The following is a 25,317-nucleotide window of genomic DNA, read 5'->3' as shown; positions in this document are numbered from 1 at the left end:
ATTATGGGTTCAAAATATAGTTTACATTATCTATTAGTAGATCGTAGGTCATTTAATTTGAGGTTGTTTACCATTCCAAATATACATGGATAGTACCTTAGAGTGTATTCCCAATATTGTATAGGCAGGGGCAAAGGTATCATAACTATAGAAATTCAGTCTAGACAGAATATTCATTTTTACCACTATGATCCTGGCGTGCAGAGAGTTTGTCCAATTGAGTATTTTGTTCTAGTAGATCATTGAAATGTTTAAGGACCATCACTCACTGATGGATATACAGTGGGCAAAAAAGTATTTAGTCAGCCACTGGTTGTGCAAGTTCTCCTACTTGATGAGAGAGGTTCAACTATGAGAGACAAAATGAGGGAAAAAAAAATCCAGGAAATCACATTGTAGGATTTTTAAAGAATTTGTAAATTATGGTGGAAAATAAGTATTTGGTCACCCACAAACAAGCAAAATTTCTGACTCTCACAGACCTGTAACAACTTCTTTAGGAAGCTCTTCTGTCCTCCACTCGTTACCTGTAATAATGGCACCTGTTTGAACTTATCTGTATAAAAAGACACCTGTCCACAGCCTCAAACAGTCAGACTCCAATCTTAACCACAGCCAAGACCCAAGAGCTGTTGAAGGACACTAAAAAATAAAATTGTAGACCTGCACCAGGCTGGGAAGAGTAAATCTACAATAGGCAAGCAGGTTGGTGTAAATAGATCATTGATAATCTCTCTCGATCTGGGGCCCCACGCAAGATCTCACCCCGTGGGGTCAAAATGATCATCAGAACGGTGAAGAAAAATCCCAGAACTACACAGAGGGACCTGATGAATGACCTGCAGAGAGCTGGACCAAAGTAACAAAGGCTATCATCAGTAACACACTACACCGAGACGGACAGGCGTGTCCCCCTGCTTAAGCCAGTACATGTCCAGGCCCGTCTGAAGTTTGCCAGAGAGCATATGGATGATCCAGAAGAGGATTGGGAGAATATCATGTGGTCAGATGAAACCAAAATACAACTTTTTGGTAAAAACTCAACTAGTCGTGTTTGGAGGAAGAAGAATGCTTAGCTGCAGCCCAAGAACACCATACCTACTGTGAAGCATGGGGGTGGAAACATCATGCTTTGGGGCTGATTTTCTGCAGGGGACAGGACGACTGATCCGTGTTAAGGGAAGCCATGGGGGGGGGGGGGGAATGGATGAAAAATGAAGGAATGGACCAAAATACCAGCTACACTGTGTGCAAACCTGGTGGAAACATTTGACCTCCTCATTGCAAACAAAGGTTATGTTACAAAGTTTTGAGTTGAACCTTTGTAGGAATTTTAAAGAATCTCCTTGTAAATTATGGTGGAAAATACGTATTTGTTCAATAACAATGATTTCCTGGGGGGTTATTTCTCATTTTGTTTCTCATAGTTACTGGGCAACATATTGCAAAAAGTTGGGTTCTACTTAAGTAATAATGGGATTAAAGCTATATTAACATACTTATGGAATTTTCCTTTATCTAGAGATAAATTCATAATTTCTAACACTTTTCAATAAGCTTTTTTCATCCGACAGAGGGTCTCTATTCTCAAGGAGAAATATCCTGATCTAAATAAGATGCCTCGTCATTCGACAATTGTGGCAAATCTAAGGAATGGAAAAAGGGGCAATATTTGAGGTTTCCTTTGGGACATCTGATTTATATCATTCTGAATAGAAGCTGTAAAAAGCATCATTGATTTGTGCACGTTCTGTAAGCAGTTCTCCATCATGAGACCTTATTGCTGCAATATTGGAGAATCTCATTACGTCTGAGTTTTAGCACCAAGAGGGGACTGGGCCTGCTTCCATTAAAATAGTAATGTTGTCTAACCCTTTTAATAAGGAATTCTGCTCTCTCAGTTTTAGTTAAGAATGAATTAATATTCATCTATTTGTATTACAATGTCACCAGAAATAGTGTTGATTGACCTTAAATTTAAACTTGAAGCACAAGAAATGTCCAGATATCTGTATTTTCTGTCGCCAAGAAACAAATGCAATACAATAATTCCTAAAGAAACCATTCACTGCTCCCAACAAACCTCTGATCATCCACTGAACCCTGATTAAACATGAGAAATTTGGTTAATTCACTCCTAAATTAAAGCTGAAAGATTTGTGCCTTGCAGATAAAGTTTATTGCTTAGTGCTCGGATTAAGATGCTGCCAACAGTCGAGTAAAGACAAGGCAGTAATACATAGCTTAAGCTTGGAGCTAGCGGCCAGCTGTCTGAGAAATATCACCCCCCTGATCTGTTTAATTAATAAATGATTAATGACTTTTCATATCTGCTCCCACCACTAACTGAAAGTCCACTAGATTTGTTAGATAATCTAACAGAAAAGAAAAACTGGGATCTCTTGGAGGTGGAGCAAAATAAAGGCAATATTCCCATTTCTTACTTTAGTTGTAATGTGTGTTATTCTCCTTTCAAGAAGCAACTCTATAGAATTTATTGCATTTGGGAATATCAACATCTCTCAAATGGGATTCTTGACCTAGTCAGCAGGCAGACCATAACCACAGTCCATCTCTCTTACTAATGCAGAATAAACAGAATACGTAAGGTGCAGAATCCCCCCCCCCCCCCCCCCCCCAAACTACACTGGGTACAGACAGTCTCGATACTGCAGGGTTTGTCGGAGATACTATGAGGGACACTGATATTTTATAAAACAAGCAGAGAAATGACAGAATAAATGATTATAAAATCCAGTAAATCATGTCAGTGAATTACTTGCTCACTATCCAGTTGCCTACCCTGGGGTCCTGTCTTTTTCCGAGTGATGTGCAGAAGTGTGTGGCAGTGCTCCTTCAAGGCCTCACAGCATTGGGCAGAGAAAAGTGGAGAATGATGGTACCGAAGCCACTGGGCAACATCCAGGACTTCTGGGGAAATGGGGAAAAAAAAAAAAAAAAAAAAAAAAGTACGGGAATGGAGACAACAACCCTCTGCGTCCACCATGCCGGTAGTGCTGGATTTAAGATGGCCAGTGTTGGAGTCACGGGCAGCTTTCAGCCTCGTCTTCTGTCAGTGGAGTTTGGACTGCCTCCACAACAGAAGTAGTCAAGCTTGATGACCTCTTTGCAGAGTGCCTGGAGATCTTGCTCCTCCACGGTCACCAAGTTTCTCCAAAGTAAACACAAACGACGGTCAGTGAGTACTGTACAGTAACACAGAGAGCAGAGAGCACAAGCATCACAACAACTGTCTCAGATGAAGAAAACAAAGCTGATATTAAAGACTCTGAAATAAGACGGTTGCTCAACTGTCTGTGTCAAATTACATCAAGTTTTAAAAGCAGAACCACATTGAAAAATAAAATATAGAAAATGTAAAGGATAGAATTGCAGATAGAAACTGCGTTTGTGTGTCAATGCTTTTAGCCATTCAACATAGGCCTTACCATGCTCAGTGTCCCATGTCTACCTGTGACTATCAGCTGTTTTGCTTGCACCACTTTAACCAGAGATGCACCCTTTATTGGCCCAATATCATTTATTCTAAGACCAGAAATGTTTTGGAATTTCATCAACTGGGTCTATTTTAAGTGGAAATCTCCTTATACTAGGACTAGCAGAAAAAAAAACTGAATCTGTACATTGCAGGTTTAGACTGAAAGCCCCCAATAAGTCACGTCCTAGTAAATTCACGAGGCAATGTGTGGAGACTAGAAACCTGTGTTTTACTGTTCTATTACCCAATTTCACCTTCACAGGACTGTAGAAATGTTCTGTGAGCGGTAAGCCTGAAACAGCCACTGTTAGAATTGTGTCTGTACTGACGGATATGGGGACTGAACTGTTTCTAACTGAGAGAAATTATCTTAAGGCAATGCTTTGGACATCTTCGTCCTTTAAGTCCAGATCGCTGCAAAAAGTCAGTGGCCTTAAACAAATGTGAAAATTAAAATATCAAAAGGGATCCAGGTTAAAGTAACCTGAAGGTCAACGAATACGGCGGTCCATAATTCTTGAGGCAAACGTTCTAATTAATTTGCTTATAGTCACCTCGGGTACAGAGTCTCAGAGTCAGTAGAGCGCCTGAATTGACTCAGAATCACTCATTGGGATGACGGCGGCCGCCTCTGTCGGTTTCTGATCCTGTCTCTGAAAACTCTGGACCCAGAGGAATATTGGGATCTCGGTGGAACCTCCAAAACTGTGTTGGTCGGATTTGCTTCTCCACGCTTAAAGAATCAACTTTAAAAAATTACCTGTATTTGTAATCATAAATGTAAAAACACTCCGCTTCCAGGGGGCCCTGTGCGAACCGATTTTATGACCCTGATCAATGTAATAAACAGACCTACACCCTTGATTTAGTTTCACAGAGATCTAGTGAACTAAGGTGCTTCACTTCAGACGGGTCTGGACATGTACTGGGAGGTTTGGAGTCTGACAGTTTGAGGCTGTGGACAGGTGTCATATATAGATAACGAGGTCAAACAGGTGTCATTAATATAGAGGACCGGACACAGCTGAAAACTCTCCCAGTTCTCTACATAGTCAGCGCAGACGGACCTGTCCTGCAGACAGCAGTGGAGTGAGAGGAGCTGAGGAAACGGCTCGCTCACTCATCGTTAAGTTGTCAGGGGGTAGAAGTAGTGTCTCTTCCCCCCCCCCCCCAAACAGTGTCCAGAAGCGTACTGCAGTGCTTCTTCAGCCGAAGAATAGTGGGGAACGATGGTGCCAAAGCCACCTGGCGACATCTAGGACACAGAGACCTGGAAAACAGGAGACCGTGGCATTACTCTTTAGGGTTGATACTTTTCAGTGTTTTACAAAAAAGGAACTTGAACCAGTTAGCAGAGGTGAAAAATGGCTGTAGTGGTGGAGGAGTCCTCTGCTTTTTCCAGCCACACTGACACTTCCAGACCCTCTGAGGTGCAGGAGTGGAGACGACGACCTTTTGTGTCTGCCGCGCCGGTAGCGCTGGAATTAAGACGGCGTGTTGGAGGAGTCACAGGCATCCTCTAGCCTCGTCTTCCATCAGTGGAGTTTGGACTGTCTCTACAACAGCATCTGGATCTGCCGTAATAGCTTGGCGACCACTAGGAGGGCTCGTTCCTCCGTGGTTGCCTCTGCGTAAAAACACAGACGATCACAACTGGCTCAGATAAAGAAGACAAAGTTCTCCATTAAAGAGTACAATAGGCTTCATTACCTGAATGTGGTCAATGATCACAGTGGTGATGGTTGCAATGTGCTACAATATTCAAACAGCATGAAATCCTTGTTCACTGTAATTATGATGTTTCACATTATGCAGTAGAGAGCATGAAGATCAAGGGTAAGATGGATAAACTGAACTGTGAAGTCTGCAGACAAGAGAAATCTGCTCATAGTAGAAACAGAACCTGATGCACGAGCAAAAGCAGTACTTGAACTAGTAAATACTGACCTAGCTGGTCGTACAGATCCAGGTGTGTGGTGTGTGTGTGTGTGTGGGGGGGGGGGGGGGGGGGGGGGGGGCTATGAAGCTGAGAAGCCTCGACCCATCTCCCAGAAGCTGAACACACTGTGGTGGGTAGGTGGGTCTATAATTAAGAAGTGTCGATGGATCTGAAACGTACAAAGTCTGATATGATGCTAAGCGTGATGAATGTTTGCTTATTTAGATGTTCCATAATAAAGTACAGTAAGCTAGTCGTGATGCTCATAAAGGAGTCAGTGTGTTCCTGAGACCATAAATACACAGCTGTGATCATGTTAACCAGCAGCGTGTTGGCTACAGGATCTATAAATAAAGGCTCTATATAACATGACACAGTGGTCAGAAGTCTATTGTGGAGGGGCGAGCGGTTAATGGAGTAAAGATTGGTGAGCTCGGCTGTAATGTTCATAAAAGACTGAAATTTAGCTCTGCACGACATTAAGAAGTCATCAGAAAGTTTTCAGATCATCACTAATTTGGATCTACAGCCAAAAACTCAACGGTTCATATAAAGGAATATATATAAAAAAAATCACAGAATTTCCATACATGAGAGGAAACACTGCAAACAGGCCTAGCAGATCAACCTCGCCATCTAAGCTAACAGACATGGAGGGATGAAGAGATTCTCTGTGCTTTGAAAACGGACATCTCCGAGCTTCCCTGGTCAGAACTCAAGTTCACACTCGCTAAAGAGTTTGAAGGCATAAAAGCAAAACCGCAGAAATAGTGAAAAACAGAACTCTACTCCGCTCCTCTTTAAACGCCGGTGGAAGACTTCAGAACTGCAACTGACAAAAATAAAAACCTTGCCCTACAAATTCGAATATACGGTGCAGGCGGACAGGTGTAAGAAAAGATCCCATTACCAATATCCGAAACCCCAGATCTCATTATCAAACGTCAATCCTAGATCCCTGGTTGGGGGAGTCCATGTTGGATAAAATAATGTAAAGGGTTGAGATTCTACTTTAAGCTGTTTGAGGTGAGCTGTTCCTCCAATTCGTTGAGTTGAAATCTAAACTTGCCACTTTTCAGACAGGACTGTGTTAAGTGTGATTTGAAGAAAATGATAAAGCTCAGTATTAGGGAGTCCAGAAAGTGCTATGAGTTGTTCAAATAAGTTTAAAACCCCTGCTGTGAATAAACTAGAAAAATCCTCTATGCCCCTTAATGTCCAATTACTAAGCCCAATGTTTCCAAGCTGAGGGGGTAGATTTGGATTCAAGGAGAGTGTTGACCATAAAGAGATACAATTAGGGACTTTAATATATTTTCTAGCGTCTCTCCAAGAAAGCAACGTATTGTACACTACAAAGTTATCAGAGAGAGACTGTATTTTATCAACATTATAAATAAATGGTAGGGAAGTTGGGGATCTAGGATGACGTGTGATGAAGTCAGTGGTAGCGGACTCCTCACCAGCCCATACACAGTAGAGACTTGTGACTGTGACATGTTACCTACCTGGTGACCCTGGGAGAATGAAGGCACTGGTGTGTGGGTCTTCTAGGAGCGGGCAGGATCCACGGTTCACCTAGAAGGAGGAAAACACAGCCAATAACCCGAGGATATACATAATTCCAGTTAGCATTATTTACAGGTATACATCAATATGACCATAAACACAAGTAATAATTGTATATAAGATGTTTAAATAATGTCCATGTTATCTGTTGTTTGTGATGACCACCCCCTTAGTAGACACTTGGTCCACTCCAGGCTGAGGAGGGAGGAGCAGAATAGGCTGAAGCAGAAGTAGACGTCTGTGAGGTTTTGCAGTCCTCAGATGAAGCCTCTGAGGCCTTGTTGTACAAAGTGTGTGTAATCTAGCCCTTTTGTGTTGTGCTTTTGTTGTGTGTACTTTCTTTTCATTTTTGCACAAATTCAACATTAAATATCACTGGAACTTACCTGGAAGTGTTTGGCTGTGTCCTTCTGGTGAACTGTCCTTCACGTCCGCTTAAAGCAACGCCATCACCACCACCACAACATGAGCATTTCTATACTGACCCACAATCAGTCTAATCTATTTAAAACCAGCTACACATCTGTTCTGCCTGTGTTCCCCAGAAATATAAACTCAGATTCAAATAGTAATCTCCCAATTCCTCTGTACCAAGATAAGAACTCCTTTATTTGTAGGATTTGCAGTTGTGTAAGAAGCAACTCTATAGAATTTATTGCATTTGGGAATATTAACATCTCTCAAATGGGATTCTTAATCAGACCAATTAAGTTATAAATTAAAAAAAAGGCTGATTTAGACCATTAAATGTTCCAGCTCAAGATATTCAAAACTATACAGAAAATAAATTCAAGTATAAAAAGACCCTTAATTTCCAGACTCCAAACGAGCCACACAGATTAAAAACATAATAAGTGAACTGCCTAAATACATACATGACAGAATAAATTATTATAAAATCAAGTAAACCATGTAAATTAATTACCTGCCCACTACTCCAGTTGTCTACCCAGGCTGTTCCATCAACCCCGGTCTTACAGAACAAACACCAACCGTTCGAGAGCGCCCAAACGATCCGAGTCCCCTGATAGAAATTTATTCTGCTCCCTTTGCTCGCCCATGAGATCTAGCTTTGAACACATCCTGAAATGTAGACATGTGTAAAGAATTCTTCCCGCATTGCTGAGACCCCCGCCATGATGGTTTTCTCCAGCGCACCAGAGGATCCACCATGTTGGATTGAGGCGAGGAGGAGACAAATATGACCTTTTCTGCTGGTGACTAGTTTGGAGTAAAAGGCAGAGGTTTTCCTGCTGAGAAACATCCTTAACTGCACCGGTAACCAAAGAGAGTCAATAAAATAAGACCAAACTCGATCAGGAGCTCTAGCCAGCTGCAACCGAGCCCATGAACGGAGTCATGTGACTCCCCCTAAAGCACATTTCTGACGCTACAATTACAAACCACACAGGGGACAGACACGGTCTCCATACTGCAGGGTTTGTCTGAGATACTATGAGAGACACTGATATTGCTTTTTAAAACAAGCAGAGAAATGACAGAATAAATGATTCTAAAATCCAGTAAATCATGTAAACTAATTACCTGCCCACTGTCCAGTTGTCTACCCTTGGGTCCTGTCTTTTTCCGAGTGGTGTCCTGAAGTGTGTGGCAGTGCTCCTTCAGGGCCTCACTGCATCGGGCAGAGAAAAGTGGAGAATGATGGTACTGAAGCCACCTGGCCATGTTCAGAAGATTGAGGCATTACTGTCTGGTTCAGATACTTTTAAGAGTTTTACAGTAGAACCTCCAACAATGTAAACATCGCCCTGAGGAGCTGTCCTCGGTGAGAGAGCAGGTGAAGACGAAGAACTGATAACCTCACGCCAGTTAGTTGAGGTAAAAACCGGCTGTGGTGGTGAAGGGGCCCTCGGCATTTCCAGGCCACGCTGACGGCCCCAGGTCCTCTCTGGTGCGGGAGAGGAGACAACAACCCTCTGTGTCCACCACGCTGGTAGAGCTGGATTTAAGATGGCCAGTGTTGGAGGAGTCTCCAGCCTAGTCTTCTGTTGGTGGAATTTGGACTGCCTCTACAACAGCAGCAGTGAAACTTGACGACCTCCTTGCAGAGCTCCTGGAGATCTCGCTCCTCAGCGGTCACCAAGTTTCTCCAGAGTAAACACAGAGAGAAGCGCAAATGACTGTCAGTGAGACCGAGTACTGTACAGTAACACAGGGAGCAGAGAGCACAAGCATCACAACAACTGGCTCAGATAAAAAAGAAACAACTGATATTAAAGACTATAAAGGAGGGACGGTCACTCGACGCTGTGTCGAATCATGTCTTGAGCTCCTACCTTCAATCTCGCCTGCTCCAGAGTCCCCTGCCTCAGTCCGGCAGTACCATTAACTGAGCTTGTAACAAACGTCTCCTTATGTATTAATGTCACATGTCTGAACTAATTGGGTATTAAACTCTGCTCCCTTGTCTTAGAACCTTCAAAATCGCTAATTTGAACAGCCCTGAAAAATAACAGAAATTTCTAATTTGTATAAATTTGGATCCCTGAAAAAAAAAGGTATTGGAAATAAATAAGACAACTGTGAGACTGAAATGATCTTAAGGCAATGCTTTGGACATAGTCGTCCTTTGAGTCCGGATCGCTGTAAAAAGCCAGTGACCTTAAACAAATGTTAAAATGAAAATATCAAAGGGATCCGGGTTAAAGTAAACTGAAGGTCTAAAAATACTGCATCCCATCTCCTCCTGTTTATTCTAAATTCGTAAGGTAAGTGGTCTAATTAATTTACTTAGTCACCTCGGGTACAGAGTCTCAGAGTCAGTAGAGCGCCTGAATTGACTCAGAATCACTCATTGGGATGACGGCGGCCGCCTCTGTCGGTTTCTGATCCTGTCTCTGAAAACTCTGGACCCAGAGGAAAAGTTGGATCTCGGTGGAACCTCCAAAACTGTGGTAGTGGGATTTGCTTCTCCGCGTTTCAAGAATCAACTCGATCAGTCAGTCTTAGGAATGTAGAGAAACGTAACGCCGGTGGAAGGTGCACTGGTTTTCATCACCTTTGATGTCCTATGCTGATCACACTGATTTTAAGTCCCCTGATGAGGCTGGTGTGAAGTTGATAGAACCCCATTGTTTCTCTTCCTCGTCATTATTAGATATGGTTCTGAACGTCAACCCACAGATAAAAAATGTAACTGGCACCATATCTGTTACTGAACTAATTTCATATGAAACCCTTACAAATATTAAAGTGTTACAAGTAGTCTATATAGAAAACTGATCACCACAAAGGGTGGAAATAATACTAATCTGCAAACACATATCATCCAGCTCAGTTTGCTAAACTGGGTCTGACCCACAGAGAAGCAGTTCACTGAATTAATAGACAAAAACAAATGCTTTCGCGAAATGTACAAAGTACAAATGACAGCACAAAATGGCGAGTGCACGCTACAAGTGGAACCCGTTATATTGTGAAGGGACTGCCTTCATTCAACTCAGTCAAGAAAAAGTCATCATTCAGAGAAATGCTACAAACCTTGAAGTCTCAATTCGAGCTACTAAGCCATAAGTACTTCAGGAAGACAGCGGTGCAGAGATGTAAAATAACGTTCAAGCTAAAGTTGTGATCTTGTGATCAAGAGATCAAACTGGCGTTTACTGAGGATTACTCAGGTGCAGCCTGCGAACTTCCTAAAAACTAAGAATGAAATCATAAAAGCTACTGAGTGATAGTACACGCTCTCCAAAGAGAGAGAGGAAAGCACCTCAGTACTTAGCTGACTGATTCAGATATTGGAGATCAGACACTGACCAACACTGACTACTGCTACAGGGTCTGTAATGAACCACAGAGCTTTAAAGAGATTCAACTAAATCAACATTCTGGGTTGAAGCTATGAAAGAGGAGAGGACTTCCCTCATTGAAAACGACAATTTACTCTGACCCCTCTCCCAGAAGCTGAGCATGCAGTGAGGGGAAGGTGGGCCTAAGATTAAAAACTGTAGATGGAGCAGAAACGTTATCTAGATGAAAATGGCTTTACACTGAAATCAGGAGGATAACACTGATAATCTGGGTTGATCATTTACCAGTTTTCCTACACTTAGGATGGAGGCAGCAGCAACACAATCCCTGAATATCATTAAGAGTAGTAGTATTGAATGATGGTGTAGCAAAAGAATTTAGATCAATTCTAATAAGATTTTTAAAGCAGATTTTCTGAAGCTCCAATTATAAACCATGTGGAGGACAGACAGTCTCCATACTGCAGGGTTAGTCTGAGAAACTGATATTCCAGTTTAAAACAAGCAGAAAAAATGTTTATTAAATTCAGTTAATAATGTAAATTATTACCTGCCCACTATCCAGCTGCCTAATCTAGGGTCCTGTCTTTTTCCGAGTGGTGTCCAGAAGTGTGTGGCAGTGCTCCTTAAGGGCCTCACTGCATCATGTAGAGAAAAGTGGAGAAAGTTGGCAATGTCCAGGACTCCTGGAGGGAGAAAAGAAAAAAAAAAAAAACATTTTAAAGAAAAAGGTGAAATTGAAGAACTGATAACCTCACACCAGTAAATTTAGATGAAAAGCAGCTGTGGTGATGGAGGAGCCCTCTGCTTTTCCAGGCCACGCCGACGGCCCCAGGCCCTTTCTGGTGCAGGAGCGGAGACAACAACCCTCTGTGTCCGCCATGCCGGTAGTGCTGGATTTAAGATGGCCATCGTTGGAGGAGTCACGAACAGACTCCAGCCTCGTCTTCCGTTAGAGTTTGGACTGCCTCTACAACAGCAGCAGTCAAGCTTGATGACCTCCTTGCAGAGCGTCTGGAGATCTCGCTCCTCCGCGGTCACCAAGTTACTCCAGAGTAAACACAGACAAACGCAAACAACGGTCAGTGAAAGAGTACTGTACAGCAAAACAGGGAGCAGAGAGCACAAGCATCACAACAACCATCTCAGATGAAGACAGAGCTGATATTAAAGACTATAAAGTAGGGACTCAACTGTTCGTGTCGAATCAGTTTTAAAAGCAGAGCCGCATCAAAAAAAAAAAAAAAAAGATTATATATATATATATATAAAATGTGTAGGATAGAATTACTGCGTTTATATATCAATTATTTTAGCCATTCAACATGGTCACAGGTAGACATAGGACATTGAGCATGGTAAGGCCCATCAGCTGTTTTGCTTGCTGGGGGGGATAAATATATCTCTATATATAGTAGATACCTTTATACTTAATAAAGCGATACTAATCATAACTGTAACTATGTATTAATGTCACGTGTATAGTCTGAACTCTGGGTATTATAAACACCCTTGTCTTAGAACCTTCAAAATGTCTAATTTGAACAGCCCTGAAAAACATTTATTTCCAAAACCTTGCTTTAGAACCTTTGAATTTTCTAAAAAAAATAATAAAATAAAATAAAATAAGTGCAGATCCCTTTACAAAATTCTCTAGGTTGAACAGTAATGAATAATTAAATGTCCTAAAAATTTAATTTGTAATAAATTTGGATCCCTGAAAAATTTAAACAACCCTGAGAATAAAAATTTTTTAAAGACAATATCTTAAAATCTTTCTAGAATCTTAGAATTTAAAACAAATCTGAATCCTGAGATATTCCCAGTTCAGACAACTGAGAGACTGAAATGATCTTAAGGCAATGCTTTGGACATCTTCATCCTTTGAGTCCGGATCACTGCAACAAGTCAGTGGCCTAAAAAGAATGTGAATATTAAAATATCAAAAGGGATCCAGGTTAAAGTAACCTGAAGGTCTAAGAATACGGCGTCCCGTCTCCTCCTGTTTATTCTAAGTAAGGTAAGTGGTCTAATTAATTTACTTACAGTCACCTCGGGTACAGAGTCTCAGAGTCAGTAGAGCGCCTGAATTGACTCAGAATCACTCATTGGGATGACGGCGGCCGCCTCTGTCGGTTTCTGATCCTGTCTCTGAAAACTCTGGACCCAGAGGAATATTGGGATCTCAGTAGAACCTCCAAAACTGTGGTAGTGGGATTTGCTTCTCCGCGTTATAAGAATCAACTCGATCAGTCAGTCTTAGGAATGTAGAGAAACACTTTAATTCTGCAGTAAACGTAACGCTGGTGGAAGACTTCAGAACTCAGTCTGACCAAAAAAGAAAGAAAAAAAAAAAAAAAAAGAAAAAAGAAAAAAAATATTGCCGTACAGATTAGAAGAGCCTCTTCACTAAATTAATGATCTATATACAGCCTGATTAACAACATCGTTCACTCCCTCTACCATTGATGAGGCCTTTTGATCTTGGAGAGAAAAAGGAGGAAATGTCTTAAAGGATCTGTTTATTGATCAAAGGTTTGAATCTTTTGAACTCAGAACTGAATTTAATCTTCAAGATCATTTTTTCAGGTATTTGCAGCTACGTAGTTGTGTGTCTACAAACTTCCTCGTCATTAGATACAGTTCTGAACGTCAACCCACAGATAAAAAATGTAACTGGCACCATATCTGTTACTGAACTCCTTTCATAGGAAACCCTTACAAGTATTAAAGCAGCAGTAGGTGCAGGATCCATCTGTCAATCAAAATTCAGACGGGTCTGGACATGTACTGACTTAAGCATGTTGGAGGTTTGGAGTCAAACTGTTTGAGGCTGTGGACAGGTGTCTTTTATACAGATAACGAGGTCAAACGGGTGCCAAATTACAGACCTCTCATCTCTCTAAATAGGAGAACTTGCACAATCAGTGGCTGACTAAATACTTTTTTTGCCCCACTGTATATTTTATGTAAATTTTTCCCCGTTGTATACGCACACACAAATATATTTATCCATCAGCCCAAACTCAACGCAAAACTGATTGTACTCAGAAAGATGGAAGAACTTATATAAATTTAATATGATTTTTAAAGCAGATTTTCCGACGTTACAATTACAAACCATGACAGTCTCAATACTGCAGGATTTGTCTGAGATACTATGAGTGACACTAATATATCACTTTTTAATACAAGCAGAAAATGGACAGAATAAATGGGTGGAATCAAGTAAATCATGTAAATCACTTACCTGCCAACTATGCAGTTCACTAACCTGACAGTGTGACTGGGAAGAGCCAGTCCGTCCTGGCCTGGCACCTTTTTGATGTTCCCGGAGAGAATGATGGACCCCAGACGGCTCAGGTGAAGCTCACCTCTGTGTTAGAGGACCGGACGCAGCCAAAAGCTCTCCCAGTTCCCTATATAGTCAGCACAGACGGACCTGTCCCGCAGCGGAGCAAGAAGAGCTGAGGAAACGGCTTGTTCACTCATCTGTAAGTGGTCAGGGGGTAGAAGACGATGATAATGGTGTCTGGCTTTTTCCAAACAGTGTCCAGAAGCGTACGGCAGTGCTTCTTCAGGGCCACGCTGCAGCAGGCGGGGAATAGTGGAGGCTGAAGCCTGGAGTTCTGGTCATTAGAAATATGACAGCGTTATGGGTGAATGATGAATAAGTGAGGAAGAATTGAGGACAGGCTGAAGAATAAAGACTCTGAAATAAACAGAAAACAATTCAGAAAGGTTCCAGGTCTATATCGTAGTGCTACTAAATGACTTCATTCAAAGAGAGATGGGTATACGCTCAACAGGCAGAAGAAACAAAGCTAATAATTACCACTCAAAGCTTCTAGCAGGACACCAGCTTTAACCTGCCTCTGACCGTTTCCACAGGTTATACTATGGGGTTTTAGCGCCCCCACAAGGACGAAAAGAGGAACAGCAACAGCCTCTGAGCAGTAGTTCAATAAACACCAGGAAGTTGAGTAAGAACACAAATTTAGCACATATCCACAGAATTACACCATCCATACTAACCTAAAACAGCTCAGTAGCGTGAACCATGTGAAGAAAACAGAAACCATGAAGATTCAGTAATACATAGGTAAACACTGAAGCTACATTGCTAAGGAGGAAGCTAGCATAGCAACAGAACTAAGCCATTCCCAAACTAAATGAACAGCAGCTTACTTTGTGTCTCAGACTCTAAATTAAAGGCACCCACAGTCACACAGCTTGAGCAGTTTCTAAAGGTCAATCTTCCAGAGGAGCTACAGAGCTCGGTCACACCGGCTCATTCACCCTGCACACTGCTGCAAGACCACGCTGCTGCTTTACAGCGGAGGCTCCTGATTGGCTGAGACTCATTATATACTGACCAAATGAGGCTGAAGCTTCATGAATATTAAATGAGGTCACTGATTTAAGGAGCTTTTGGACAGATCCTGGGTTGGAGATCCACTCAGACATTTACTGAGGATTACTCAGATGCAGGCTGTGAACTTCCTGAAAACTAAGGGTGGAACAGTTAAAGCTACTGAGTGATGTTTGGCCGATTCGTCTCCATATGGATCAATAAAATGTATTTGTTTACATAATGGTTCAGAGTTTACAGCAACAGATTTGGTCATTGCTCTGTAAGCAGGGGATAAGGCGTGAGACCTCAGCAGCTATATATATGTATTCAATGACTCTACGTTGACAGAGAGAAAGCCTAACCTTTCAAAGAGGAGAGTATTTTGAGCAGCATGCTACACTTACAAACATGACAGATAGAAGCTAGAGTCAAAATGTGAAAGGGAGTCTTTGTAGGTACGACAAGAACAGTCCATCATACCTAGTCTACTATCAAGACACAGGGAAAGTGCATGCAATTTCACAAGCCTATGTTTAAGCAAAGTGTGTTAAAGAACAGCAAACCCAGACTGACCAGCCAATTACAGCTGATGATCCCAAGGTGAGAGGTGTGTACCCCCCATTCCAACAGCCAACAGTGTTGATCAGACTCCAGAAGAGGTTCAAGAGTCTTAAACTGAGGCTCAAGATGCTGCTCAAACAGAGGGAGACAGACATAGCACACACTTTTCAAAGAGAGATAGGAAAGCACCTCAGTACTTTAAAGATCAGACACTGATCAGAACTGACCACTGCTACAGGGTCTGTAATGTACCACAGAGCTTTAAAGCCACAGTTCTGAGTTGACGCCATGAAAGAGGAGAGGACTTCTCTCACTGAAAATGACATTTACTCTGACCGCTCTCCCAGAAGCTGAACATGTTGCATGATTATCTGGATTAAAATGACTTGACCGAACCCAGCTCCCCATTGGTTTACAAACACACTGATATCAAGAGGATAATACTAATATACCAGTTTTCCTACACTTAGGATGGCAGCAGCAACAATCTCTGAATACTGTTGGTGCATTCAAAGAATTTGTATCAATTCTAATAAGGTTGTTAAAGACAGTCTCGATACTGCAGGGTTTGTCTGAGATACTATGAGAAATACTGAAATAATTTTAATACAAGCAGAGAAATTACAATAAATGATTATTAAAATAGAAAAACTATGTAAAATTACTTACCTGCCAACTATTCAGTTCACTAACATCAGGAACTCACTGCGATGGGAGGAGAATAGTAGACAATGATTGCGCCAAAGGCATCACGCTGCCGCAGTGCCAAGGGAAGTGCAGGACACACCATCTGGAAAACAGTAGACCGCGGTATTACTCTTTGGGTTTGATACTTTTAAGTGGTTTTCAGTAGAATCTCCATCAATTGGTTGACCTCTGTCTGGAGAGCTCGTCCTCTGCAGTCGCCATGTTCCTCCAGAATAAAACAGAGACAGAAACACAAATGACAGTCAGTGAGAGAGTACTGCACAAAATGCAGGCGACCACGTGACTGCTTAAAACAAAGCTCTGTTGCGTCATTGACATGCAGTAACGTTTCAAGCGTGTCAACTCCCTGGTGCCACTGTAGACCCGAGCAGAACGAGATGAATATAAACAGACATATGAACTAAAATATTAATGAATTAAAATCTGCTCAAAGTAGAAACAGAACCTGATCCATGAGCAAAAGCAGTACTAGTACATACTGACCTAGCGGACCCCAGACGGCTCAAGTAAAGCATCTCTGTGCAAGAGGACCAGACGCAGCCGAAAGGGTTAAGTCTATTATATAGACATGGAAGAGTGAGGGAGACTGTGATGAAGATGAAGACAGAGCTGATATTAAAGACTATAAAGTAGTGACGGTCGCTCGCTGCTCTGTGTTGAATCACGTGTCAAGCTTTCAAAGCAGCACCACATCGAAACAGCAGAAGGTGGTTGCTAAAGGGTTACAGTTAGTTAAAGGGAGTAGATCATAATCATTACTACTAATGGTCAGCAAGAATAACAGTTTATGACTGCAGGGGAGTTTGTTCACAGTACTGAAAGTGAATCCAGGGCAGTTTTAGTTATTATATATTAGAAAGGAGAAATAGGATGATTCAGCTTTAATAAAAGATTGTAAAGGTAAAGGTGCACGTAATTGTCACTGTACAGTGTGGACTGTACAGCGAAATGTGTCCTCCGCATTTAACCCATCTGGTAGTGAACACACACTCTCACATGTGTTTGGGGCAGTGAGTACACACACACACCCAGAGCGGTGGGCAGCCAACTCCAGCGCCCGGGGAGCAGAGAGGGTAAAGGGCCTTGCTCAAGGGCCCAACAGTGGCAGCTTGCCGAGCCCGGGAATCGAACCCACAACCCTGTTATCGATATCCCGGCGCTCTAACCGCTGAGCCACCACTGCCCCACTTGTTTTGTATTCTGCATGACTACACGGAGTAAAAATTCTAATTTTGCATCATAAATATAAAATCAACTACAGCTACAAATTAACTTTTTAAAACACGACTTAAAGATTAGAAAGTAGAGATGTGGTTAAAGAATGCTGGGTACATGCAAATGAACAACTGAAGAAGAAGGGAGTCACTGCAGCAGTTTGGCAATATTTTGGTTTATAACCAGACGAACACGGAGAACCGTTAGATGTGAACAGTGTTCCAAGTAGTCTATATAGAAAACTGATCACCACAAAGGGTGGAAATAATACTAATCTGCAAACACATCTCATCATCCAGCTCAGTTTGCTAAACTGGGTCTGACCCACAGAGAAGCAGTTCGCTTAATTAATAGACAAAAACAAATGCTTTCGCGAAATGCACAAAATACAAATGACAGCACAAAATAGCGAGTGCACGCTACAAGTGGAACCCGTTATATTGTGAAGGTACTGCCTCCATTCAACTCAGTCTAGAAAAAGTCATCATTCAGAGAAATGCTACAAACCTTGAAGTCTCAATTCGAGCTACTAAGCCATAAGTACTTCAGTAAGACAGCGGTGCAGAGATGTAAAATAACGTTCAAGCTAAAGTTGTGATCTTGTGATCAAGAGATCAAACTGGCGTTTACTGAGGATTACTCAGGTGCAGCCTGCGAACTTCCTAAAAACTAAGGATGAAAGCATTAAAGCTACTGAGTGATAGTACACGCTCTCCAAAGAGAGAGAGGAACGCACCTCAGTACTTAGCTGACTGATTCAGATATTGGAGATCAGACACTGACCAACACTGACTACAGCTACAGGGTCTGTAATGAACCACAGAGCTTTAAAGAGATTCAGCTAAATCAACATTCTGGGTTGAAGCTATGAAAGAGGAGAGGACTTCCCTCATTGAAAATGACACATTTACTCTGACCCCTCTCCCAGAAGCTGAGCATGCAGTGAGGGGAAGGTGGGCCTAAGATTAAAAACTGTAGATGGAGCAGAAACGTTATCTAGATGAAAATGGCTTTACACTGAAATCAGGAGGATAACACTGATAATCTGGGTTGATGATCATTTACCAGTTTTCCTACACTTAGGATGGAGGCAGCAGCAACACAATCCCTGAATATCATTAAGAGTAGTAGTATTGAATGATGGTGTAGCAAAAGAATTTAGATCAATTCTAATAAGATTTTTAAAGCAGATTTTCTGAAGCTTCAATTATAAACCATGTGGAGGACAGACACAGTCTCCATACTGCAGTGTTAGTCTGAGATACTGATATTCCTGTTTAAAACAAGCAGAAAAAATGATTATTAAATTCAGTTAATAATGTAAATTATTACCTGCCCACTATCCAGCTGCCTAATCTAGGGTCCTGTCTTTTTCCAAGTGGTGTCCAGAAGTGTGTGGCAGTGCTCCTTAAGGGCCTCACTGCATCATGTAGAGAAAAGTGGAGAAAGTTGGCAATGTCCAGGACTCCTGGAGGGAGAAAAAAAAAAAAAAAAAAAAAAACATTTTAAAGAAAAAGGTGAAGTTGAAGAACTGATAACCTCACAACAGTAAATTTAGATGAAAAGCAGCTGTGGTGGTGGAGGAGCCCTCTGCTTTTCCAGGCCACGCTGACGGCCCCAGGCCCTTTCTGGTGCAGGACTGGAGACAACAACCCTCTGTGTCCGCCATGCCGGTAGTGCTGGATTTAAGATGGCCGTCGTTGGAGAAGTCACGAACAGACTCCAGCCTCGTCTTCCGTTAGAGTTTGGACTGCCTCTACAACAGCAGCAGTCAAGCTTGATGACCTCCTAGCAGAGCGTCTGGAGATCTCGCTCCTCTGCGGTCACCAAGTTACTCCAGAGTAAACACAGACAAATGCAAACAACGGTCAGTGAAAGAGTACTGTACAGCAAAACAGGGAGCAGAGAGCACAAGCATCACAACAACTGTCTCGGATGAAGACAGAGCTGATATTAAAGACTATAAAGTAGGGACTCAACTGTTCGTGTCGAATCAGTTTTAAAAGCAGAACCGCATCAAAAAAAAAAAAAAATAAATAAAAAAAAATATATATATATATATATATATATATATATATATATATATATATATATACATTGAAAATGTGTAGGATAGGATTACTGCATTTATATGTCAATTATTTTAGCCATTCAACATGGTCACAGGTAGACATAGGAGCATGGTAAGGCCCATCAGCTGTTTTGCTTGCTGGGGGGGGGATAAATATATCTCTATATATAGTAGATACCTTTATACTTAATAAAGCGCTACTAATCATAACTGTAACTATGTATTAATGTCACGTGTATAGTCTGAACTCTGGGTATTATAAACCCCCTTGTCTTAGAACCTTCAAAATGTCCAATTTGAACAGCCCTGAAAAACATTTATTTCCAAAACCTTGCTTTAGAATCTTTGAATTTTCTAAAAAAAAAAATAAGTGCAGATCCCTTTACAAAATTCTCTAGGTTAAATAGTAATGAATAATTAAATGTCCTGAAAATTTAATTTGTAATAAATTTGGATCCCTGAAAAATTTAAACAACCCTGAGAATAAAAATATTTCAAGACAATATCTTAGAATCTTTCTAGAATCTTAGAATTTAAAATAAATCTGGATCCTGAGATATTCCCAGTTCAGACAACTGAGAGACTCAAATGATCTTAAGGCAATGCTTTGGACATCTTCATCCTTTGAGTCCGGATCGCTGCAAAAAGTCAATGGTCTAAAACAAATGTCAAAATGAAAATATCAAAGGGATCCGGGTTAAAGTAACCTGAAGGTCTAAGAATACAGCGTCTCTTCTCCTCCTGTTAATTCTAAATTGGTAAGGTAAGTGGTCTAATTCATTTACTTACAGTCACCTCGGGTACAAAGTCACAGAGTCAGTAGAGCGCCTGAATCGACTCAGAATCACTCATTGGGATGACGGCGGCCGCCTCTGTCTGTTTCTGATCCTGTCTCTGAAAACTCTGGACCCAGAGGAATATTGGGATCTCGGTGGAACCTCCAAAACTGTGGTAGTGGGATTTGCTTCTCCACGCTTAAAGAATCAACTAGAGAAACACTTTAATCCTGCAGTAAACGTAACGCTGGTGGAAGACTTCAGAACTGAGTCTGACAAAAAAGGAAAGAAAAAAAAAAACCCTGCCGTACTGATTCAAAGAGCCTCTTCACTAAATTAATGATCTATATACAGCCTGATTAACAACATCGTTCACTCCCTCTACCATTGATGAGGCCTTTTCATCTTGGAGAGAAAAAGGAGGAAACGTCTTAAAGGATCTGTTTATTGATCAAAGGTTTGAATCTTTTGAACTTAGAACTGAATTTAATCTTCAAGCTCATTTTTTCAGGTATTTGCAGCTACGTAGTTTTGTGTCCACAAACTTCCTCGTCATTATTAGATACAGTTCTGAACGTCAACCCACAGATAAAAATGTAACTGGCACCATATCTGTTCCTGAACTCCTTTCATATGAAACCCTTACAAATATTAAAGCAGCAGTAGGTGCAGGATCCATCTGTCAATCAAAATTCAGACTGGTCTGGACATGTACTGACTTAAGCAGGTTGGAGGTTTGGAGTCAAACTGTTTGAGGCTGTGGACAGGTGTCTTTTATACGGATAACGGGTGCCAAATTACAGACCTCTCATCTTTCTAAATAGGAGAACTTGCACAATCCGTGTCTGACTAAATACTTTTTTGCCCCAGTGTATAATTTATGTAAATTTTCCCCGTTATACACACACAAATATATTTATCCTTCAGCCCAAATTCAATGCAGAACTGCTTGTACTCAGAAAGATGGAAGAACTTATATAAATTCTAATAAGATTTCTAAAGCAGATTTTCCGACGTTACAATTACAAACCATGACAGTCCCAATACTGCAGGATTTGTCTGAGATACTATGAGTGACACTGATATATTACTTTTTAATACAAGCAGAAAAGTGACAGAATAAATGGGTGGAATTAAGTAAATCATGTAAATCACTTACCTGCCAACTATGCAGTTCACCAACCTGACAGTGTGACTGGGAAGGGCCACTCAGTCCTGGCACCTTCTTGATGTTCCCGGAGAGAACGATGGATCCCAGGCGGCTCAGGAGAAGCTCAGGCTGAAGCATGGAGCACTGGGCATTAGAAATATGACAGCGTTATGGGTGAATGATGAAGGAAGAATTGAGGACAGGCTGAAGAATAAAGACTCTGAAATAAACAGAATACATGCACAATATTAAATAAAAGTTCAGAAAGGTTCCAGGTCTATATCCTAGTGCTACTAAATGACTTCATTCAAAGAGAGATGTGTATACGCTCAACAGGCAGAAGAAACAAAGCTAATAACTACCACTCAAAGCTTCTAGCAGGACACCAGCTTTAACCTGCCTCTGACCGTTTCCACAGGTTAAACTAGGGGATTTTAGCGCCCCCACAAGGACAAAAAAAGGAATAGCAACAGCCTCTAAGCAGTAGTTCAATAAGCACCAGGACGTTGACTAAGAACACAAATTTCACATATCCACAGAATTACACCATCCATACTAACCTAAAACAGCTCAGTAGCGTGAACCATGTGAAGAAATAACAGAAACCATGAAGATTCAGTAATACATAGGTAAACACTGAAGCTACATTGCTAAGGAGAAAGCTAGCATAGCAACAGAACTAAGCCATTCCCAAACTAAATGAACAGCAGCTTACTTTGTGTCTCAGATTTTAAATTAAAGGCACCCACAGTCACACAGCTTGAGCAGTTTCTAAAGGTCAGTCTTCCAGAGGAGCTACAGAGCTCGGTCACATCGGCTTGTTCACCCTGCTGCAAGACCACGCTGCTGCTTTACAGCGGAGGCTCCTGATTGGCTGAGACTCCACATTATATACTGACCAATGTGGCTGAAGCTTCGTGAATATTAAATGAGGTCACTGATTTAAGGAGCTTTTGGACAGATCCAGGGTTGGAGATCCACTCAGACATTTACTGAGGATTACTCAGATGCAGGCTGTGAACCTCCTGAAAACCAAGGGTGAAACAGTTAAAGCTACTGAGTGATGTTTGACCGATTCGTCTCCATATGGATCAATAAAATGTATTTGTTCACATAATGGTTCAGAGTTCACAGCAACAGATTTATAGTCATTGCTCTGTAAGCAGGGGATAAGGCGTGAGACCTCAGCAGCTATATATATGTATTCAATGACTCTACGTTGACAGAGAGAAAGCCTAACCTTTCAAAGAGGAGAGTATTTGGAGCAGCATGCTACACTTACCAACATGACAGATAGAAGCTAAAGTCAAAATGTGAAAGGGAGTCTTTGTAGGAACAACAAGAACAGTCCATCATACCTAGTCTACTATCCAGACACAGGGAAAGTGCTTAAACACAGGCTTGTGAAATTTCATACAGAGTGTGTTAAAGAACAGCAAACCCAGACTGACCAGTCAATGTCAGCTGATCTCAAGGGGAGAGGGGTGTGTACCCCCCATTCCAACAGCCAACAGCGTTGATCAGACTCCAGAACAGGTCTAAGTCTTAAACTGTTAAAAGGCAAGTCTAAAACATTATCTAGATGAAAATGGCTTTACACACTGAAATCAGGAGGAGAACGCTGATAATCTAGGTTGATGATCATTTACCAGTTTTCCTACCCTTAGGACGGCGGCAGCAGCAACACAATCCCCGAATATTGTTAAGAGTAGCAGTACTTAATGATAGTGTTGTAGCAAAAGAAGCAGATTTTCTGAAGCTCCAATTACAAACCATGCGGAGGACAGACAGTCTCCATACTGCAGGGTCTGTCTGAGATACTATGAGGGACACTGATATTACTTTTTAAAACAAGCATTGAAATGACAGAATAAATGATTATAAAATCCAGTAAATCATGTAAATCACTTACCTGTCCACTATTCAACGCATCCATCCCACAGTCAGCAGTGGAGCTTAAAGAGCTGGGTAAACGACTCGCTCACTCATCGGTAGGTGGGAAGGGGCAGAAGACTAGGTCCAGAAGCATGCAGCAGTGTTCCTTCAGGACCTTGCTGCATCGGGGGCCAATCGTAGAGAATGAAGGTACTGAAGGAGTCACACTGCCAATTCAATTCAGACTTTATTTATATAGAGTCTTTCACAACAAATGTCCCAAAGCTCTTTAAACAACGGTGTTGGTACCGGATCTAATATACTGTACATGATGTGGATTTAGAGGAGTTCTAAAGTACTGTAGGTATGCCATGGAGCTGGAGCAGCATTCTTCATTGTCTACCGCTGTGGTTTGGGACGGATATTGGATTTTTAGTCTAACATTCTCCAATGTATCAGTCGCTGCTACTAATTTCAGCAGGGATATCTGATCTAGTTTGTGTTTTACGGTTGGTAAGTTTAGTCACAGGATTGAAAAGGAATCTTTTCTAATATTTTAATTTAATAATAATTAGGGAGCCTGGGTTAACTCACTCAGTAAGACGTTTATAATCTTTGAAGGCTTCTGCTACCCAGACTAGACCAGTCAATAGCAGATGATTATTTAGATGGGGAGAGACGAGCAAAATGTCTTGATAAACTTGGGTAACAGATCTTAGAAAGCAGCTGAGTTTCAGTATTGTAAACGCCAAGCCCCAAATACTGAGGGTAAAGACTGGTAATCTTAGACACAAGAAAAAGAGATTACTGTGGGCCAATCAGAAAACCCCAGGATCGCCTACAGAGCCGGAGCAAACACCCCCCTAGAGACAACACAAAGGAGTAAGAGAACAAGTATGAAACATACGAACAATGAGAAATCCAAAAAAAAAAAAAAAAAAAAAAAAAAAAAAAGTTACAATACCTGTTACGCTGCAAAATAGAACAAGGCCCATCTCTACAACGTTATGAACAATTCTGATACTTGGCCACATGGACTTCTTGGGCCTTTCTGGCATGTTTGATACCTGGTCATGCAAATTGAATTGAAATGTCTTTCCTAGGATTCATAACATCAGTGCAGCTTTCAGGACCTACTAGTGAGCAAGTTCCACTTTGGCTGGATAGCAGATAGTCCAGAGCAATGAGGTTCTGCAGAATCATCATTCTGTGGGAGGCTAAAGCTAAGCTGATGTTGCTCAACGCAAAAGCAGTGTTATTTATCAGTTGCTCCATTTGTCTTGTGAGGGTACAGACCTGATTCAGGGATGACACCATATTATGGAATTACAACTCCTAGAGAGCTCTCTGCTGACAAGTTCAACCTGGAATACAGGTGCCACTCTGGTCAGTGCTGCCAGCTGTAAGGCTTAGTTTTTCTCGTTTACCTCTTATGGATGGATACAGGTATGCAAGGGTGCATCTGCCATTAAATCTAGCAATTCAGACCACGCAGTGGTTCCACAGAGCCAGTATGTTCCTACTGTGGTTCTGTGTGGTTCTGTAGAACACACAAAGAAAGCATACAAGGGACACTGTCTGTCCCTTAGAAGAGGCTGTTATGGTGATGCTCAGTGTTGATATCTTCAAAACAGTCAAAAGTGTAAGCCAGTTGCCCCATCTGGAGGCTGTTACTGAGAACACACGGCCATTGTTCAGCAGTGCCGACACAGAATGAGGACATTTCACTGGGACACTCTGCTCTAGCGCCTGCGCCGCAAATTCCAACAGTGCCAGATAAGTGGCCTGTACTGCTCTTCAATATAGACCCATTTCACATGCTACAGAATC

Source organism: Salminus brasiliensis, chromosome 24, assembly GCF_030463535.1.
Source record: "Salminus brasiliensis chromosome 24, fSalBra1.hap2, whole genome shotgun sequence".
NCBI lineage: Eukaryota > Metazoa > Chordata > Actinopteri > Characiformes > Bryconidae > Salminus > Salminus brasiliensis.
This window is presented reverse-complemented; position numbering follows the sequence as displayed.